The following is a 19,064-nucleotide window of genomic DNA, read 5'->3' as shown; positions in this document are numbered from 1 at the left end:
CTAAGTCCTGTGGCCAGTTTTGGGCCCCTCACTACGGGAAGGACTTGGAGGTGCTGGAGTGTGTCTAGAGAAGGGCAATGGAGCTGGGGAAGGGTCTGAGGTACAAGTCCTATGAGAAGCAACTGAGGAAGCTGCAGATGTTTAGCTTGGAGAAAAGGAGGCTCAGAGGAGACCTTATTGCCATCTATAACCACCTGAAAGGAGGGTGTAGTCAGGTGAGGGTCAGTCTCTTCTCTCAAATAACAAGCAACAGGAAGAAGAAACAGCCTCAAGTTGTGCCAGGGGAGGTTTAGATTGGAAATTAGGAAATTTTCTTCACAGGAAGGGTTGTGAAGTTGCCCAGGGAATGGTTGACTCACCATCCTTGGAGGTATTTAAAAGACACATGGATGTTCAGTGGTGAACTTGGGAGTGCTGAGTTAATGGTTGGATTCAATAATCTCAGAGGTCCTTTCCAACCGAAATGGTTCTATGAAGTGTACCACAGCTAATGGTTTTCTCTTTAAAGTTACTGCAGCCACACTGAATTATATGTCAGGAAGATAGTCACAGTCTTTATGAATACTGTCTTCTTGATAGATAACCAAGAGACACATTAATTTCCTCCAGCACTGTTTCTCAGTGAAAAAAACCTAGCTGTGCACAGGCACTAGCTTAATTTTGAATTAATTTTCAAAAAGTTTGTTTGGAATTCATATTAAAGTTGGGAAAATATGTTCTTTTGGTCTACAAATGTTTACATTCTTTGTTTTACACAGAAACTGTCGCTATCTTGACACCAAACTAATTTTTCTTAATGGACTCAATCCACTGTCAGCAAAATCAATGAAGTGCATTTTTCATCAGTCTTAATGGGATCTGGAAAAGGGCCCATGTTTCTAAATAAAGCCAAATACTGGGCTGATTCTGTATTCTGTTATACCCATGCAAACTGGAAATCAGCCAGTTGGCAACTTCTTTTTTCTTTCCTTCTCTTTTGTGTTTTTCAACCGAAAAAAATCCCACTTTATTAGGGTGAAAAAGGTAAAAGCACAAGATGACAAGGATGAAACTGCAATTCCCCTTTCAAGTGATGTAATGCTTGATTTGTATGCCTCAGCTCAGAAGGAGATTTGTAAATTACCCAAATTTCAGCATCTTGAATAATTTGCAGCAGTGTTGGGGTTGATCTGACTTAAATGTGGCTGCCCACATACTCAAAGAGCCTTTTCTATTGCTGACTATTGGCTGAGTATAACAACACTTAAACAATATTTCTTATGTGGCACCTATATACAAGGCAGGCGAATGTAAAGTAAAGCTATCACATCTGTTCTGCTCACCCCTTGTCCGTGGAGACTTTCTTCATTTATTTGCTTTGGCAAAGTAAAGAGATTTTTGCACAGTCTCTGGCATCTCCATGTATGTAAAGATATCATAACACAATCCCAGAATTTGACAAACAGGTGGATTATGACAGTGGCTTAAACAGCATACAGCTTTAAAAGCAAGAATGACAGTCTGCTTAGTTTTCAAATAATGGCAGTTTTCTAAATAATTCCTCACACATAAAAATGGCAGAAACCCCTCTGTGGCCGAGAACATGGTTGCCAATGACCTCATTACAGTTACCTCAGAAAATAGGAAAAGACAGTGCAGTACCTGGTAAAATTCCTTTCTCCTCTATTCTCTGCCAAAATTGCTTCTCATATTTAGGAAATGTTTAGCTCTCATGTTTTAGATCTGGAAAGCTAAATAGTAACTTTCCCTGCTTTATAAACTGTATGAGATTAAATCATTCGCAGCAGACAGATAAAGTGTAGTTTCAATACCTCTCCTTCATTCTCTGAGTTTGTCTTTGAAAAGGAGGGTGATTGCCATAAAAAACCTCACAGGAAAATAATGGCACTTATGTACTCTGTTTTGTTGAGTATCTACCATATATGAAGAAAGAGAGATCCTTTTTGCCTGTGTCTTGGATAATGTGCAGCTTATACAAAGAGGAATGGTTAAGACTTTAAAGAAACCACTATCTACAGGAAGAAAAATGAATATGGTAGAAATCACAGCTAAAATGCAAACTGGTGTGGGAGATTAGCAGACAGAGAAGAGCAGGCCTCCAAGGCAGGCAGGCACTGATTAATCTTGCAATCCTTTCACTTGGCAAAGAGCACAAGCAAATACTTCCTTCCATCCTTAAGGACATATGACCACCAACAGATTCTACCTGTATTGTTCTGCATTTATCTGTTAAAGTGTTCTCAAAAAAAAATATGATAAGGTCCCATTTTTAAGCAGGAATAAATGAAATAAAATAAAAGTACAGCCCTAATTCTTCTATCACTACTACATTCCCCACTTTTGAGCCTGCAGGTTACTCCTGTTGATGTCCATAAGCATTGTATCAGTAGAGCAACCAGAAAGAGTATACACAGAGACCTGTTCTTTAACACCTTTCACAACTGCAGCCATCCTTTTGGAAGAACAGGTAGTGTTAAAGAAATCCATGCCTGCTCACAATGCCATTCACCTGCCTCCACTGTTGACACTTGGCACTGCCTATGGCCAGTGGGCAGTCCCCATCTTCTGCACAGGTTCAGTTCAAAACTTGCAGGCTCCAGTGGACACAATTGCGTCATTTCAAAGACAAACACAGACACATTTTAATAGTTTGGAAAATGTGACTGTGCAAGAGGCTCTGCTGTAATACTTGGTAGAGACTTACAGGGTCAGAGCATGTTCAATGAAGTTCCTGGAAATTTTTGTTTTAGTTGTGTTTCGAAGGCTATAATAATTAAATAAGCAGCACAAACATCAGTATGATCAATACGAAATCAGTTATGGATTATTTTTCTCTCCTTGGGTATTAATCATTAGTTGGATAAACCTTAGAAGAATAGAATACATACCTTTCCCAAGAAGCAAATGAGAAAAAGCTTTGATAGAAACACAATTTAGAAATACTTTACAGAATACCTATCTATAGGGCTGCAGGCTGAGGGAGACATTCTCAGGCAGTTGTCATTATGGTGATATGTCTTTGGCCTCCAAAATGGGAGTTTACTGGTTCAAGTTACCAAATTTTCTGACTTCTATCTTGAATGGAATTCAAGAGAAACTAGACCCCAATTAGAGATAAGTCCTACTTAGTCAGAAAGCACTATTGTTTGGGCTGTCAGGCTGGCTGATGGATTTTCTCATGTACAAGAGTTATGTTTCATCAGCTAGTTTAATTCTTACAGTGACAATTTAATACATTTAATTTAATACAGTTTTTAATAGTGTTTTTTGTTGTGGTTTTTGGGGTTTTTTTGACTCACTAACCGGATTTATAACCTATTTCTTTTGCTCAAAGTTAAAAACATTTTGCTTGCTGCTAGGCCTGAGTTTGGCTGCACATGTTTAATACACAGTACATATTTCATCAACACATGCTCCATCTCTTTGTTATTTGGAGCATTACACTTATCCTTTCCTGATAATTAACCCTCCGTACCTCTTGTTTTCCATGGTAAAAAAAAGAAAGTGATGAATGATGCAAGGCCCCACCAGTGACAGAACTTTTCTGTATGGAAGTACTAACTCATTCCAGGGCTTTCTAAGATATGAGGCAACATTTTAAAAGGCACACAAATAATTTGGCTAGATATTTTTTGATTTTTTTAAAGATTGCATTGTGATATATACCTTATGATATGGTATTTTTATTTAACATGATTTGATTATTTTCTTTATTCAAAAGCTTAAGAATTCTGAAAACGAGCTTCTATTGATACAGGAATTCAAAGTGTCTTTTAGTATATATTTTACAGATTAGTTTAGATCACACTCTCAGAAAAAAAAATAACTGTTCGATGCTTAAATTCTATTAGAATTAGTTATGTTTAAATAAAAAACCAAGGTCACTTCTCTCACACATGCACTTTAGAGATGATCCTTGGCATAATCTATGAATTTATATTCATTGAAAGTGGTAGATAAAAGTACAATCTCAGATTTTTGTAATATTAGAGTGTGGCTGACTTTGTAACCCTGATAAATAGTGTTGTTTGTAGAGCAGTCCATCTTAGTATTCATTATTGGTCTTGACCACAGTATCATAGAATACCTTGAGTTGGAAGGGACCCACAAGGATCACTGAAGTCCAACTCCTGCCCCTGCACAGGACAGCCCCAAGAATCACACCATGAGCCTGAGAGCACTGTCCGAATGCTTCTTGAACTCTGTCAGGCTGGTGCTGTGACCACTTCCCTGGGGAGCTGTTCCAGTGCTCAACCACCCTCTGGGTGAAGAACCTTTTCCTAATATCCAACCTAAACCTCCCCGGCACAATTTTAGGCCATTCCCTTGGGTCCTGTCAGTGGGCATCACAGAGAAGAGATCAGTGTCTGCCCTTCCTTTGCCCCTCCTGAGGAAGTTGCAGACTGTGATGAGGTCTCTCCTCAGTCTCCTTTTCTTCAGACTGAACAGAGCAAGTGACCTCAGACACTCTTCATACAGCTTCCCCTCAAGGACCTTCACCATCTTTGTTGCCCTCCTTTGGACACTGTCTAATAATTTAGTATCTTTCTTATACTGTAGCACCCAAAGCTGCCCCCAGCACTCGAGGTGAGATCACCCCAGTGCAGAGCAGAGTGGGACAATGCCCTCCCCTGCCCGGTTGCCGATGCTGTGCCTGATGCACCCCAGGACACGGCTGGCCCTCCTGGCTGCCAGGCCACAAAGACTCACATTCAACTTGCCAAGGACCCCCAGACCCCCAGGTCCCTTTCTGCAGAGCTGCTCTCCGGCCTCGTGTTCCCTTGGTGTCAAGCACAAGTTTTAGTCTGAACCAAAATTCAGAGAGAGTCCCTGAGGGGCTTCAGGGAAATTTTGCCTGGAGTTCTTTATGAACAAGTCCCAAAGGAACATCATGAAAGGAGGATGTGAGAAAAATGAATATTTGCCAAATTCCCATAACTACTTTCTTAAATTGCACATATTCCTGATATCCGTGCACAAGTACTCTGCATTTCCTTAGTCTTAGTATTGAGCTCCTGTATCGTGTTTACAAAAGTAATTATTATTTACTTTCCAGTCCCAAAAGAAGAAAGCATCAATCTCTCAGGCAGGTTCTTCCCTTATACAAGAAACACCAGTCACACGAAGCCTCATGAAAAGTTACCATAAAAGCTAAAAACAAACAAGGATTTCTTAAAAATGCAATTGCTCAATATACCCAGAACTGCCAGCTGCAGTTTCCTCTTTAGGCTATTGACTTCATAACCTTACCCAACCCTTCAGAAATTTCCTGGTCAACAAGATTTTTCGGAAAAAACAAACAAAACAAAACCAAACCAAAAAAACCCATTGGTTTGAATTAATTTCCTGAAGACTGAATTACTTCATAAGAAGTCAGACTAAACAATTGTAAAAGTTACTAAAAGTAAACCAGTTTATCACTGTAGAGCAATAAAGGTAAATAAGCAGACAAGAAAGCTTGTTGGAAACTACCTCTTTAGACAACTATCTTGAAAGAATATTCAGATATCCTCTGAATATTTGTTTTTCTGTATTGGAAGAAAAGGTAGTGCAATGCATTTTCTTTATTTTTTTATTTAAGTACAGGCATAAGAGTAAGTAGGAGTAAGATTTCAGACTAAAATGGTAAATTCTTGTGAAAGTTTGGGTCATGGTTATTCCTTCTCTAACTGAATAATATATTTATGATTGTGACTATTTAAACTTGTAAAAGTGATTCTCTATGTAAAAGCATGAAGTGCATTTTTAGCAAGTGTATTTAAATCAGAGAAGTAACATATTTTGTGAGAATACCTTTGCTCTGCATTTACTGCTGTTAGCATATTCCTGTCCTCAGTAGTGACCTCGGTGGGACTACTTACATGAACCAGTTCACATACACAGCCTGTATTAGGCTGTTCTATGAGTCTGTAAGAAACACAGCCCCAACTCACTCTAGTTATAGTTTTTTTATAGATTTCAAGGAAAAACAGGAATTAACAAAGAAGTGTCCATAGGATTGTTAAGCATTAAATGAGAAAGTTGGGCTCCCATCTAAATAAGGATGCTGTTATATTTTTGTTTACATAGAAACTTGAACGACTGGTCTGGCTGCAGTCTATCTTATGTGCTGTAAGGCATGTGATAAAATCTTATCCATAATTTCAGACCTAGGTCTTATGAGGTACAGTGTCTATATGAAACAAGACAGAGAAGTTACCTTTAGGTTAAAATATGTAAGTGACTTTTAGTTCTTTAAGGAACACTGGCAACTCACATGTTCTGCTTTCAAGATTTCAAAACTATAAACTCAACCAACTGAAATCTGACTTTTTTAAAAAGACGTGTATAAAATAAAATTTGCCATTAGAAATGCTTGTTACCCAAAATATCTGCAAGAGCATTATTTTCTTTCAGCAGAGGCTTACAGACTTTCAGTCATGGAAGAAGCCTCTACTGCTGCATAGCAATGGGATAGAAAATGCACCATCATACTGTGCTGAAATTCTAGTGAAGACCAAGGATCTTTTGTCTTTTTCTATTTTAGTAGGCTTTTGGAGGGATTGCAGAAGAGCCAGCCACTCTCTTGTGGGCTTCATGGAAAGCTGAGAGAGCATGATGCAGAACTTCCTTCTTCTCCAGAGGCTTGTCTGTGAGAATGCCGATGTGGAAAAGCATCAGTCCTGCTCTTGGCTCCATGCTCAAAGCCACATACGAGCAAGTGCAGAAATACTCACTTTCAACCAAGTGTTACTAACTGCTGTTAAGTTTGGGGTTTTTCCCTTTTTGTTTCACTACTCAAGTTTTCTGCCTCTTATTTTGCTTGAGAGAAAAGTTAGGATGTTTCTAAGAACAGAAAATATTAATTAAAATAAACGTAAGGCAAGACCCTACCAGCAGCTTTCAAGCCAAACCGAAGGCTAGTGTGTGCATTTCTATTTAAGTGCATGCCTTGTTCAGATTCTTGCTGGGTTTCACAGTTGCAAACTGTTTGGTATGCTTAGAAGACCTTAAAGTAGATTACTTAAGAGAGGTAAAACCTCACTCACTTTTTCTACATTTTCATTTAAACAAATATTTGACATTGTGGTTTCAGAATAAGAAGCAGTTTATTCCTGGTATTTCACAACAGACATAGCTAGTGGCTCTTTCTGACTTCTCATTTCTCTCCTGACAGCAGGGATGGCTGCAGAGTCATCAACCCTGACAGTGCTGAGCGAGCTAGAATAGGTGCTGCTCCTTAGAACACCCTTTGAAAAATTTTTGTTTTTCTTGAAACCTTAAGGTGGTTTTTTGTTTCTTCTGCTTTGACAGCCTGTTGCAACCTCTCTTCCTACTCGCCACAGGCATTTGTTTATAGCTTTTCCACCCATCCAAAGTATAAGGAAATTACTGCCCTGAAAGCTGGAAGTTGTGCTATGAAGGAAAAAAAAAGTATTATTTTCCTGACTGGAAGTGACTGTAGCCAAGAACAACACAGATTCCTCTGGTGCCGTGTCTGTCACCAGCAGTCATGCTCCTTCCTATACCATTATAAGTGCCTTGTGTGTTTATTCAGAACTGTTTTATATATGAACAGTTTATATATGAACTGACAAAGTCAGAGGGGCAGCACTGGCTGTGGGAGATCATGGAGGGATTTCCAGGTAGACCAGACTGGACTTGAATGAACAGGAGCAAGCAAATGTTACACAACCACAATTTTTCTAAAATCATTTTAGCAACACAGGAGAACTTTGGCAGTCCTAAGGCATTTAGTCAGTCAACATTTCTATAAACAAGTACATAATTTAATTTTAAATGTCATTTCATTCCAGGGGTCAGTTTCAGGTTGCTGTCACACAGGCCTCTTCCTTGGGGAGATTTGTCCAAGGGTAACCTCTGAATACACAAGAAGCAAAAGAGGACAAAAAACTCAGTCAATTCCAAAAAGAACAGTCCTGGTTTGAATAGCAAGCAATGAATGAAGGAAAGACCAGGACTTTCTTTTAACAGTGATGGACTGAATGGCAAGCCTTGTTCTACAACGAGGTAAAACATTCCCCACAGAAGTTTTAATTAGCAGGAAATTCATTTTCTGTACTTTTACTGTTTTCCGTTGCAGACTCAAGACCCTTTGAGAATTTGAATTACAAAACCTGGCAGAGTAAAATAAAACACTGCAAAAAGAATGAAATGATCTTCAAATATAGAAGAACAAATGCCAGTATGGAAGCTGAGGAGTCATAATCCTTCTCTCATAGAAAACAAACCTGTTCTGGCTTAGAGAATTTCAGCTCAGGCCTGGTATTAGAAATGCAAGGCTTCATACTGATAAACAACCCTCTCCTTTTATCCTTCAGTTCAAGGGCATGACAAAAACTGAACAGGTTCAGTTTCCTTAGCCAGGAATTCCTACAGTGTACGTTAATATCTGCTGAGTCACGGCAGATATTATTTTCCCTTTAATTTCTTTTTGGAATAGAATCTCCTTCTTGGGAAACTAAAAACAAGGCACTGGACCTGAGATCTGATACCAAACTCCTTATGGCTGGCAGGGAGTTTGTTTCTGTAGGTGGACCTGGCTGCAACTGTCCCCAGAAGCATTCATTCTGTGCGGCCTAAATTGTTCTATAATGCAAAGTGACTCTTCACCTGGTAAAGTTGGAAAATAGGAAACAGATTAAAAATGAAAATTGATTAAGAGAGAATGAAAGACATCATCAAGATCGCTTATAAATTTATGTTTAAATTAGGTAAACGATCTGAAGATTGTCATATCCCAGCCAAGTTTGTCTTTCCCAGCACAATTGGCTTGCAGGCACCATTCAGACACATCCCAAAGAGAAGAAAATGCATTTTCTAGTAATATGAACATTGTGATCCAAGAAAGGAAAAAGAAATTACTGCCACCTCTGTTTCTCTTAGTGCATTGTTTTTAAGTTTTGATACCATTTTACATTTTATATATGACCATATTCTTTCATGAAGGGGTCAGCACATAATTGTGGCCATATGTAACAGCTCCTTAGGTATAAAGAGTGTTTAATATTGCTTCATAAGCAGTTCTTTTGGCAAAATTAACAAAGATTCAGACAGGATTTAAGGACACTAAAAATCAGGTTCATGGCTGTGGGTGGAAAAAAGAAGGAAGTCTTAAGATATTTTCAACCTACCATGCTAACTTCAAGTTGTAGTAAGCACAATACTGTCAATGTAGTCATGTTTGATTTGGAGCAAAGCAGATTAAAAGTCCTTTCCCTGGATATTGGTCAATGCAAATAATACCGTCACATACAAGTTCATGTAGTATGAATTCTCAGAATATTTTTTTCTAGGCAATTCTAAGGAGGTTTGAAGTTTACATTTAATTTGAAGAAGGGGGTTTGTTTAAATCTTACTTGAATTAGTCAAAGGCCATCAAATTAATGTGGGCTAGAAACCTGTGAAAACCTTTCATTATCTATCCAGCATTTATGCCACATTTCACTGCCACAATTAAGAGTATATCTTTCCTAAGGCTTTCCTTAGGAAATATATTAAAAATATATATTTCTAATATAAGGATGGATATGAAACAAGGTATAAAAAATATATAAAAAAATAGATTGGAAACCAATATTATGCCCATTTGTAATTTCAGAGGGTATTTACAGTCATATAAAGTTGGCACTATCTGGTAGGAAGATGTATCCCCCAGTGCAATCAGAATTAAAACATACATTTACTTCTCTGTCTGCATGTTAATCTGGTTAATATAACAAACCAATTTGAGAGAGTAAATTAGATTTTCCTCTGACACCTATTACATGTATAGAATTAGTTTAAAAATATAATCATATTTACCAAGACTTTAAACTGGGAGAGATTTCTGCTTCATGCTCTAATGATGATGTCTGATCCAAAAATACCAGTCAACTTAAGTCCTTGTAGGGCCTGATGAGAGGTTGAATTGGGAAATTCCTGTATTAGCAAAGAGTTTGAATGTGAAGCCAGTGATGGAGCACTTCACTGACATATTTTGGAGTCCATTCACGTGTCCAGCTCTACAGAAATGTCAGAAATGTCAGAGCCATTCCCCTTGAGGGTATTGCCCTATAGTGGACATAGTGGAAACTTCCTGAGCTAGGAATACAAGCTCAGTCTGAAAAGATTCTTTGTTCCTTCTCAATACAGGAAGGAACCTACAGACATTCAACAGTGCATTGTTAAAAATCACCTATATGTATCAGTCAAGTGTATAGGAAATCTAAGGAAGTAATTTATTTTGTATACATAGAAAAGAATGCTTCTTCATCCTTTTATTTTTTTTTGTTGTAACAGAGCTGGTGTTTCTGTCCAAAATAAATTCCTAGTTCTTAGGAATATCTCAAGAAACCTCTGATGGAAAAAGAACAAGACAGATTTCTGCTACTTTGAAACAGCAGCAAGTTTGCTAAAAAATAACGTACCAGTATGTCAGACTGAGCAGGCTGAGTATGCTTTTGGAGGCAATATTTCTAGCTTAGAAAGATATCATGTTAAAAACAACAACAAAAAAATTTACACATTTTTAAAAGCCATTAATACTTGTTTTATTCTCAGTCTTTCTCCTTTTTATTAGTTTGTTTTTGATTTGTTGTGGGGTTTTTATTAATTTTGAATGAGCATCTACATAAATGTTGCAGGTCAATATGCAATTAAAACTAGGACTTTGCTTGTTACATCTCTAAAGACTGAGCAGCAGACTCCCTTTAAATGCATAAATGTGAGAGGGCCCTTTTCCTAGACGAGCAAAACTAGAGTCAGTTCATATAAGTAATGAATCCATTCTGGCAAAAAATTAGACCATTCATTCTGGACCTCTCTTTCTAGTTCAAGTAATAAAGACAGGTCTGGAAATCCAATTATTGTCTCCTGTCTGAGATCTTTTAAAGAACTTAGGAAAGGTCTCAATGAGAGAGAGAAATCTAGAAAACATTTTAAAAGTGTTTTATTTAAAATATATTCTTCTAGCCTTATTGTATAGGGTTCAGAGTATAAGTGATCTGATTACCAACATATGTTATGACTGTTAAATCAATTACTGATTTTTTTTTTCTGGCTGCAGCACCACAGAAACAACATATAGGATTTCTGCATTCTGTTTGCAGCTCTGGTACTAACTTGGATCTCAGTTCAAAAGGAAGTGGAAACATAGATATGTTTAATAAGAGGGGAAAAAAGGTTAAAAAAAAGCTTTTAAGAGCAGGGAGAGAGAAGCATTATTAAGCAAATTTAGTTTTGGGCATATCTATCTATCAATCTATCTATATTTTGCTTTTAGTCATTCTGAAATGAGCATGAAGGTATGTGATGAGAACAGGTGTAGAAATGCAGGTAACATCCTCAAACATTACCTCATAACATTGTCAAATAAGCTGGGCTATTTTACATTATTTATAGGTATTAAGTTACATGTTCTATGAGGTTATGAGTTGTTTTTCACATTATCCTAACAAAACCAAACCAAAACAAACCAAAACAAACCTCTTTTAGTTCAGAGAAATAAGAAACATTGAAAACATCAGAAGGTGTGTCCAGGAAAGGACGAATGGAGATTGATCTTACATGAGGCAATGCCATTTCAAGGCTGAGCTTGGTGAAAATGCACCATGTAGATGCCAATGTGAGGTCCTAACTCTCACTAAACTTTAAGCTCCAGGTCTCTCTGTAACATTTTTATTTACTGACGTTCTTGGGGGTGTGGGGTGGAAAGTTATTTTTTACTAACAATTCTTGCAAAAAAGGTTTCTTTCAAACTGTAATTAATTCTGGGATCTGCTTTTGACTCATACTGTGAGTAAAACTGGGAAATTCCAATATTTTGTAACTTTAATATCATTCCAGGGACCTGCAACCAGAAATTCCAGGAAAACTCCCTACTGGAAACTGCATTTGCAATGTTTGAGTGAACACCATGCATGGTGAGCCAGCTGCACTCCATCTTTTGTTCCCTGACTGAGCCCACATGTGAGATTGAGCTTCCAGAACGGCTGCTTACAGGCAGAGATAACAGAGTCTCTTTCTCCTAATGTGTCCACCTACCCCTCAGTTCCACACCAGGGAGAGAGGCTGAACCTTAATGCTGAGCTGCTTCTGAGCTGCTGCAGATGAAAACTGAAGGCAAACCCAAGCTGGCACTGGTTTGCAATGTAACCTACTTGCATTGGTGAGACACAGATTTCCAGATCCCTCTTTGAAGCAAAGATATTAAGAGATGTGGTCAGGTTTTTATGGCTCTGCAGCACATAAACACAGCCTGGCCAGATCTGCTTCAGATCTCTGGGCCATGAAAACCCAAACCCCTTGGGAAAACATCAGGGATAGCTGTTGCTGCTGCAAATCTGCCTGTCTGGCAAGCCCTGTAAGAACTCAATTAACTCTACCTACTTGATTAAAGTTCAGTAAAGTGTGTATAGTTTCATTATAAAGAAGTTAGGGAAATTGATTCGTTTGGGTGAGAAAATATCAACCCATCTCAGATGAAAGTTAAGTACCTAAATCCTGTTTGCGCCTCTCTCCAAAACACTGGATTAAAAAAAAAAAAAAAAAAGAAAAGGGGTCTCTCAGAACCTTTCCCTCAGCTTCTTTCAGTTTTCCCTGAAACACCTTTTCAGAAGCATAAGCAGTGAGCTGTAAAGCAGATGAGTTCATTATTGGCTTAGTTTTTTAAGAATGACTGTATCACTCAGTAGTTATGACACTAGTTTTCCAGACTTCTGTCTAACCCAGGTTTCCTTCTTATTGAAATGACGGCACTTTAGGACCAACAATTTTTTCTTCCTCTGTGTTTGGAGTTATAAGTGGGATTTTTACATAATAATAATCTGATATATGCTGTTGTGTTTGGGTTTGTTTTGTTCCCCAAACAAGAAGCATACAGCAGCACAGAGCTTCTGGAATATTAATTATATGTAGCTTATTTCAAGATTCCAAGATATGGTTGTAACCATCCTTAGATTAAATCCATCCCACAACTGGAATATAGTCTGCTGAGGGGCAAAAGGTTAAAGAGATAATTATTTATTCTACACTGTCTTAAACTAACTTTGGAGGTGCGTTTCATCTAGATTTTTAATTCATATTTCCCTTAAGCGATGTTTATTTTCTTAATGACTGTGTTAGCAAAATTTTCTGACAGTGAAGCTGGGGGGAATTATGAAGAAAGGGGAGAATAGCTTATTATACATGAGGAATGATTGTGAGGTTAGAAAAATAATAGAGAAATGGAAAATAATATGAATTTAAACTCAGAGAGAAAGATACTAATAAGCATTTCTGCTCTAGCAGAAACTATAAGAATTAGGCGTAGTAGGATTTGCAATGCAGAAAAGATTGGAACACATTAGTGGCACTGAGGACTAGCAGTTTCCAACTAGATTTAGTATTTCAAGTAGTGATGGAGAAGTATCAATGCAGGTGGAAATCTCATTTGGAATACTGTAGGCAATGTTCCAGGAAAACAATTCTAAAGCACAGCTATCAGGTAAGGGAGGTGTCAATGGTGCAGGAAGTCTCTTCTAGGTATGCATTCCTATGCCTCTTGGCAAACTTCATGGTATAAATTCATTATTTAGTATTCACTAAAAGCCTGACCAGAAAAAGCAGGAAAAAAATACATTTGGCCTTCCAATTGAGCTAGGAGCAGAGAATACTTATATTAAAATAGCTCCTTATTTTCCTTATGCATCAGCTTCCCCATTTGAGAAACAATGATGTTACTTACCTCATTCTATAAACATAATTAAACTAATTAAATACTCATCAGCCTGAATGATTAATGAAGCACTTTGCTCTGTCTCTGTCCAGTACCACAACTTATGACTCTACCTGCTACTACAACTAAAGAAAACAAAACCATGTAGCTTTAATGCAGACACTAGCAGCCCATAAACTTGCTGTTGTCTCTTTTCATGAGCCCTTGAATTTCTTCAGATGCCCAGTGCACTGTTTTTTTCAGAACCAATGTGGACTGGGAAGATTCCCGGGTTCCCAAAACAGTCAGGAGATTAAATGTCTCTTCAGCAAAACTGGAAAGGGCAGAGTACATAGAACAGTTTCCTGGAATTCCCTGTCTATACACAAAATATGAGTCCAGTACAAAACAACAGAAATATCTGAAGCCTTTCCTGTTGAATAAATGTTACCCTACAAAGGATGCAAGATTATAAGAGAGAGAAAAAAAACCAAAACAACAACCAGGAACGTGATTCTACTCTCTATTCGTTACAGCACTGGAAAGAGAAAACAGAGTTGGAAAATCCTAGTTTGGTGTTTGTAGTTTCCACTAAACTCTAAAAAGAAATATGCAAATAAGGATTCAGTATTCCCTTGCCCACACTAAGCAAGATTAGCTAGACTTAGGGAGCCAATTCTTTCTTCCTGTCATCCAGTGAAAATGGGATTTGCTACTGAACACAAACATCACTTTACCAGGTTGCTTAGAGAACATATCTTTCCTCATAGCCTCTCAGAGGAGTAGGTGTAATTAGGCCACCATCAGGTTGAAAAGATAATTAAACCTAGATTTTCTGTTTCCTAAATACTCAAACCACTAAGCCAGCAGTGGAGGCTGTTCCCTATGGGGCAGGCAAGGCAGGCACATCCTTTATGGGCGATTCACATGGTAGAAGAACACCTCCTGATGTAGCAGGGAAGGATCTAATATATGGAGACATAGAACCTGAAAGCTGAATGACGCAGTGATTTCCTTCAGTCCTCAGCTAGAATGTATGGTAAAATAATCTCATGAATGAATGGTCAATTCATGAGTCATACATAGGTCTTTATTTTGCAATTTTCCAGACATCCTTTTGGAAATTTTCCAGTCATTGGAGAATCTTTTTATCCTCAAATACCACAAAAGATTAAGGTGATTGAGAAATCCTCTCTGCAAAGGGAGAAGTTATTTTTTGGAAAAGCCTTCAGATGTCAGCTTTAATAAGTACATGATGTCTAATCTCCATGATCACATTGTGATGTAACTTAAAATGACCTGGTAATCGAAAAAATCACTATTTTTAGAAGATTCGTAACAGAATTGAGTATTGAAGCACCTTCTTTAAATGTTCTGTCCTCTGGTGGTCCTTACAACTCAGTGTCGTGGTTTAATCCCAGCCAGCCACCAAGTCCCACACAGCCCCTTGCTCACTCTCCCACCAATGGGACTGGGGAGAGAACTGGAAGGGTAAAAGCAAGACAACTCATGGTTTAAGATATAGAGACAGTTTAACAGGGAAAGCAAAAGTCGTGGACACAAACAGAGCAAAACTAGGAATTAATTCACTGCTTCCCACAAGCAGGTGTTCAGCAGTCTCCAGGAGAGCAGGGCCCCATCCCATGTGACAGTGACTTCGGAAGATGAATGTCATCACTCCAAATCTCCCCCTCCTTTCTCTTCCCCAGCTTTATATACTGAACAAGATGCCATTTGGTCTGGAATATCCTTTTGGTAAGTTTGGATCACCTGTCCTGGCTGTGTCCCCTCCCAACCTCCCATGCACACCCAACTTCCTTGCCAGCCTGGAAGTATGAAAAGCAGAAAAGGCCTTGGCTCTGTGCAAGCCCTGCTCAGCAATAACAAAAACATCTCTATGTTATCAGCCTGTGTTCAGCACAAATCCAAAACACAGCCCCTGTGAAGAAATTCAACTCTACCCTAGCCAAAACCAGCACACATGGAGCTAAGTGCAAAGGCTCCCATGCATGATACATGAGAAGAGCTGCTAATAAAATTTGGATTCTCAACAGTGCATGTTCTGGGAAATAAACTGCCATAGATAGCTAGGAGGTAAATCCACAGAGTCACAGAAGATTTCTTCTCTGCCTGTACATAGATTGTCATATAGGTGTGCTTATAGCTGAAAATAAAGTCTTCTTAGGGCCTAGAATCTCTGTGGTTAACTGCACATACATTTAAATGATAGATGGAAGAGCAGTTGCCTCTACTTTCTACTCATTACTTTAGTGATTACTGCTACCATACACTACATGGAGATCAAGGCTCACCACGCTCTCAGCCTCACTGGGTTCTGATCTATGCCTCCTGCTACATAGCTTTACACAGTAGGCAAGGTGCTTTTTTGGCAAGGGCGTGGTTTCTTTCACAAAGGTGCTTTTGAGGGTTGGGTTCAAATCTGTACACTGGACTAAAAGGCCTCTAGGTATTTTGAAAAATATGGGGGGGACACCCATATTTTGTCCGCTCACTCTTTGAGTCCAAACCAGCAAGATCCAGAGCACCACAGTCAGTCATAGGTCAAAGTCAGGTCTGAAGGACTTCACTGAGTGTGTAGGGTAACAGAAGTAGTTCATCAAAGTAAACCTTCTATTTACTGGTGAGGCAGATGGCCCTTTGGGCACTCTTTTCATGAGTAGACCTTCAGTAGGAAGCCTCACTCTCCTGAATTACATAGAGCTGATGCATTTTAATATTATCCTAATTTGGAGAAATAATGTGATTCCAATTAATTGAAATTTGCCAGCTGGTTGGATATGAGCCCACTTCACTGCATGTTTGTGTTATGTTCTGTTTGTAAATGTGCACTGGGACACATCCTGTTCTCATTTCACAGTTGTAAATAAATCAATTCTATTGTTTTAGTAGTGCTCCTCACCTAGCCTTTCAAGGGTCAGGTTTTAAATGGCATCATGTAGCATTGCTTTTCTGAGTTCTTACACATCTGCTGAATCATGAAGCTGAGAACTTATTCTAAGATAGTGTTCTTGCCTTCAGCCCCCAGGGCTCCAAACAGCTCTTTCTTCCATTTCTTCTTGATTTTACATGCCAGTCTTTTAATCAAGATGTTCTGTTGTACCACATCATACACTCAAATTTCTATGAGGCATTTTACATCAACACTATCAACACTATTACTCTTAGCAATGGTGTGCATTCTCAATTAAAAAAATAAAAAGCCATCTAATCCTTTCTGCCATAAACAGTGTTGAATGATTTCAATTAATGGATAAAAATATAATCACCCATAGTTCTCTATTAATTTATCAAAGTCAAGCTAACACATCTTTTATGACATGGATCATTCTAATGAATCCTTTTTAAGGAACTGGAGATCTACAGAAAACTTCAGAATTTTATTTACCACAGGCCATGATGTGGCAATGATTATGTTATATTCCACTCCCATCAAGGTGGAACTATAACTACTTCCTTTTTCCAGTTTTATAAATCCCCTCTATTAGTCCAGGCTTAAGCAAAATTAACACAACTACTGAAGTTCCCTTGAGACAAGTCTTGGGTTGGCCACAAGTCATTAAGACCTAGATGGTTATTTTTAGTAGCTGCTGCTTACCAGTCTCCTCAGTTAATTTGGAAATAGAAAGTATATAGTCTTCTTTGGAGATGCTGTACTAACACACTTTTCCATACCTGCAGACGCATTTATTTTTCAGCTGGTGGGAATATCAGGAGAATTTAGTAGGCTGGAATATAAGGATTCTGAAGCATAACTTAGATGATGGTAAAGTAAACTTATAATCAAAAGGACAAAATGTATGATTCTAAAATCCCGTTAACAGAGCATCATGTAGGAAAGCCTAAACTAGAGCCAAAAAAGTCAGCTACACAAATAAACAGATACATCATATGAGCACAGCACTCCCAGTACAGGAATGGTTTCCATCTCAAACAAAGTGCTAAGTTGACCCAAGTCTATTTTGCCCAGAATTTTAGATAGTAACTTAGCATAATGCTTCAAAATGCTGTGTTGGTTAAGTTGGTTGCAGATAAGCTGTCACCTGACCACGCAGTGCTGCCACGTACCAGGGGGGCCTGTGGACTGCCTCACAATGGTGCCGTCAAACTGAGGATCCAGACAAACCATGAGGAGGAAGAAGATCAGGCCGGATTTAAGTTGAGCTTGGCCAGATGAAAGAACTCTAGCTATTTGAGAGGACTGATACCTCCTGAAGGCAGAATGCAGCACTGCAAAAATACACACACTGACATTCAAAAAGTAGCATGATCATGCTAGCACAACTTCACATGCAAATCAGTTAGACCTTGCTTAATCCCCACAGTGATTCCTCTGCAGTGAAATTTTCCATTCTGCTTTCATTTTTTGTAGCTGTTTCAGCAGTGAATAAATGTCAGATGTCACTTGGTGATTCTTATACTTTATTCCCTTTGCTTTCTCTCTCTGATATACCAGAGATGAGTGATGAGTGACTACAGAAAAGGGAATGTGTTGCTGGAAGGCTTTGGGTTTTTTTTTTTCCTTTTTTCCTTCTGGATGTTGTAATCTGCTATACATTAAAATGAACAAGTTCACATCTGCAAAGTGAGGCATGAATGTTTATTTTATACACTGAATACTTGACAGATTCTTAAACTTATTAATTTCCAAAATATTATATAGTTTATTATATTGCTTATTTTCCTTGCATAGTGTCCTTACAAGTTAGAACCTGATTTAATAACCTTGAGAACCAAAATGGTATTACTTAGCAGCTGTAAACATTGTTCTATGGGCAGATTTACCTAAAATAACTCATAATATTGCCCTAAGCTATTAATGCACTTGGTCCTGCATGAAAAAAATTCACTCAGTATAAGATAAAGAACTACAAATCAAAGCTAACAACCTTGGAAAAAGAAATGGAACGGGTTTGCAAAAAGCATTTAGAGTTTTCCACTGTCTCAACATGTAGCAGCTATTCTTAATACCATAATATTCATATAGGAATTAACTGATACAACAAATCTGACTTCCATCTGATAACTGCATTAGCAGTTTTGAATTAGTCTGTGTAATGAATAACATTCTTCTCATCTATTCAATTAGCATTAATTTCTTTGAGTTACCTTAGAGCCATATATTACTCGTAACTAAAACTGTAGATGTTAAAAGTACATTTAAAATAACTTGGTATTTGTGAGTACAAGGATATTTGATGGCCAATAGTTTGTGGGGTGACAGGGCATGGTGACTGAATGATCACCTTTCAGTGGCTAGAGTAGTCCCAGTTTGATTGAATTATCCTCACAAACAGCTTTTCTGGAAATTGCTGGAAGAATAAATATGGTCCATGACTATAAATTTGGTAGAAGAGATTTACAATGCCCT

The 19,064-nt window shown here is 38.1% G+C and overlaps 1 long non-coding RNA gene across 3 annotated transcripts in view; it reads left to right on the top strand.

The window, feature by feature from the left end:
- LOC116444059 overlaps positions 1–18,097 on the top strand; it is a 33,911-nt gene extending 15,814 nt beyond the window's left edge. For 2 of the 3 annotated variants that reach the window (XR_004240193.1, XR_004240191.1), the window contains exon 4: positions 11,827–18,097. This is a non-coding gene — a long non-coding RNA (uncharacterized LOC116444059). Of the gene's footprint in view, positions 1–7,796; positions 8,011–11,826 lie in introns of all 3 variants that reach the window. The other variant, XR_004240192.1, reaches the window with a different exon arrangement.
- The last annotated feature ends 967 nt before the right edge of the window (positions 18,098–19,064 follow it).

This window comes from Corvus moneduloides, chromosome 5 (assembly GCF_009650955.1).
Source record: "Corvus moneduloides isolate bCorMon1 chromosome 5, bCorMon1.pri, whole genome shotgun sequence".
Lineage (NCBI taxonomy): Eukaryota > Metazoa > Chordata > Aves > Passeriformes > Corvidae > Corvus > Corvus moneduloides.
This window is presented reverse-complemented; position numbering and strand designations above follow the sequence as displayed.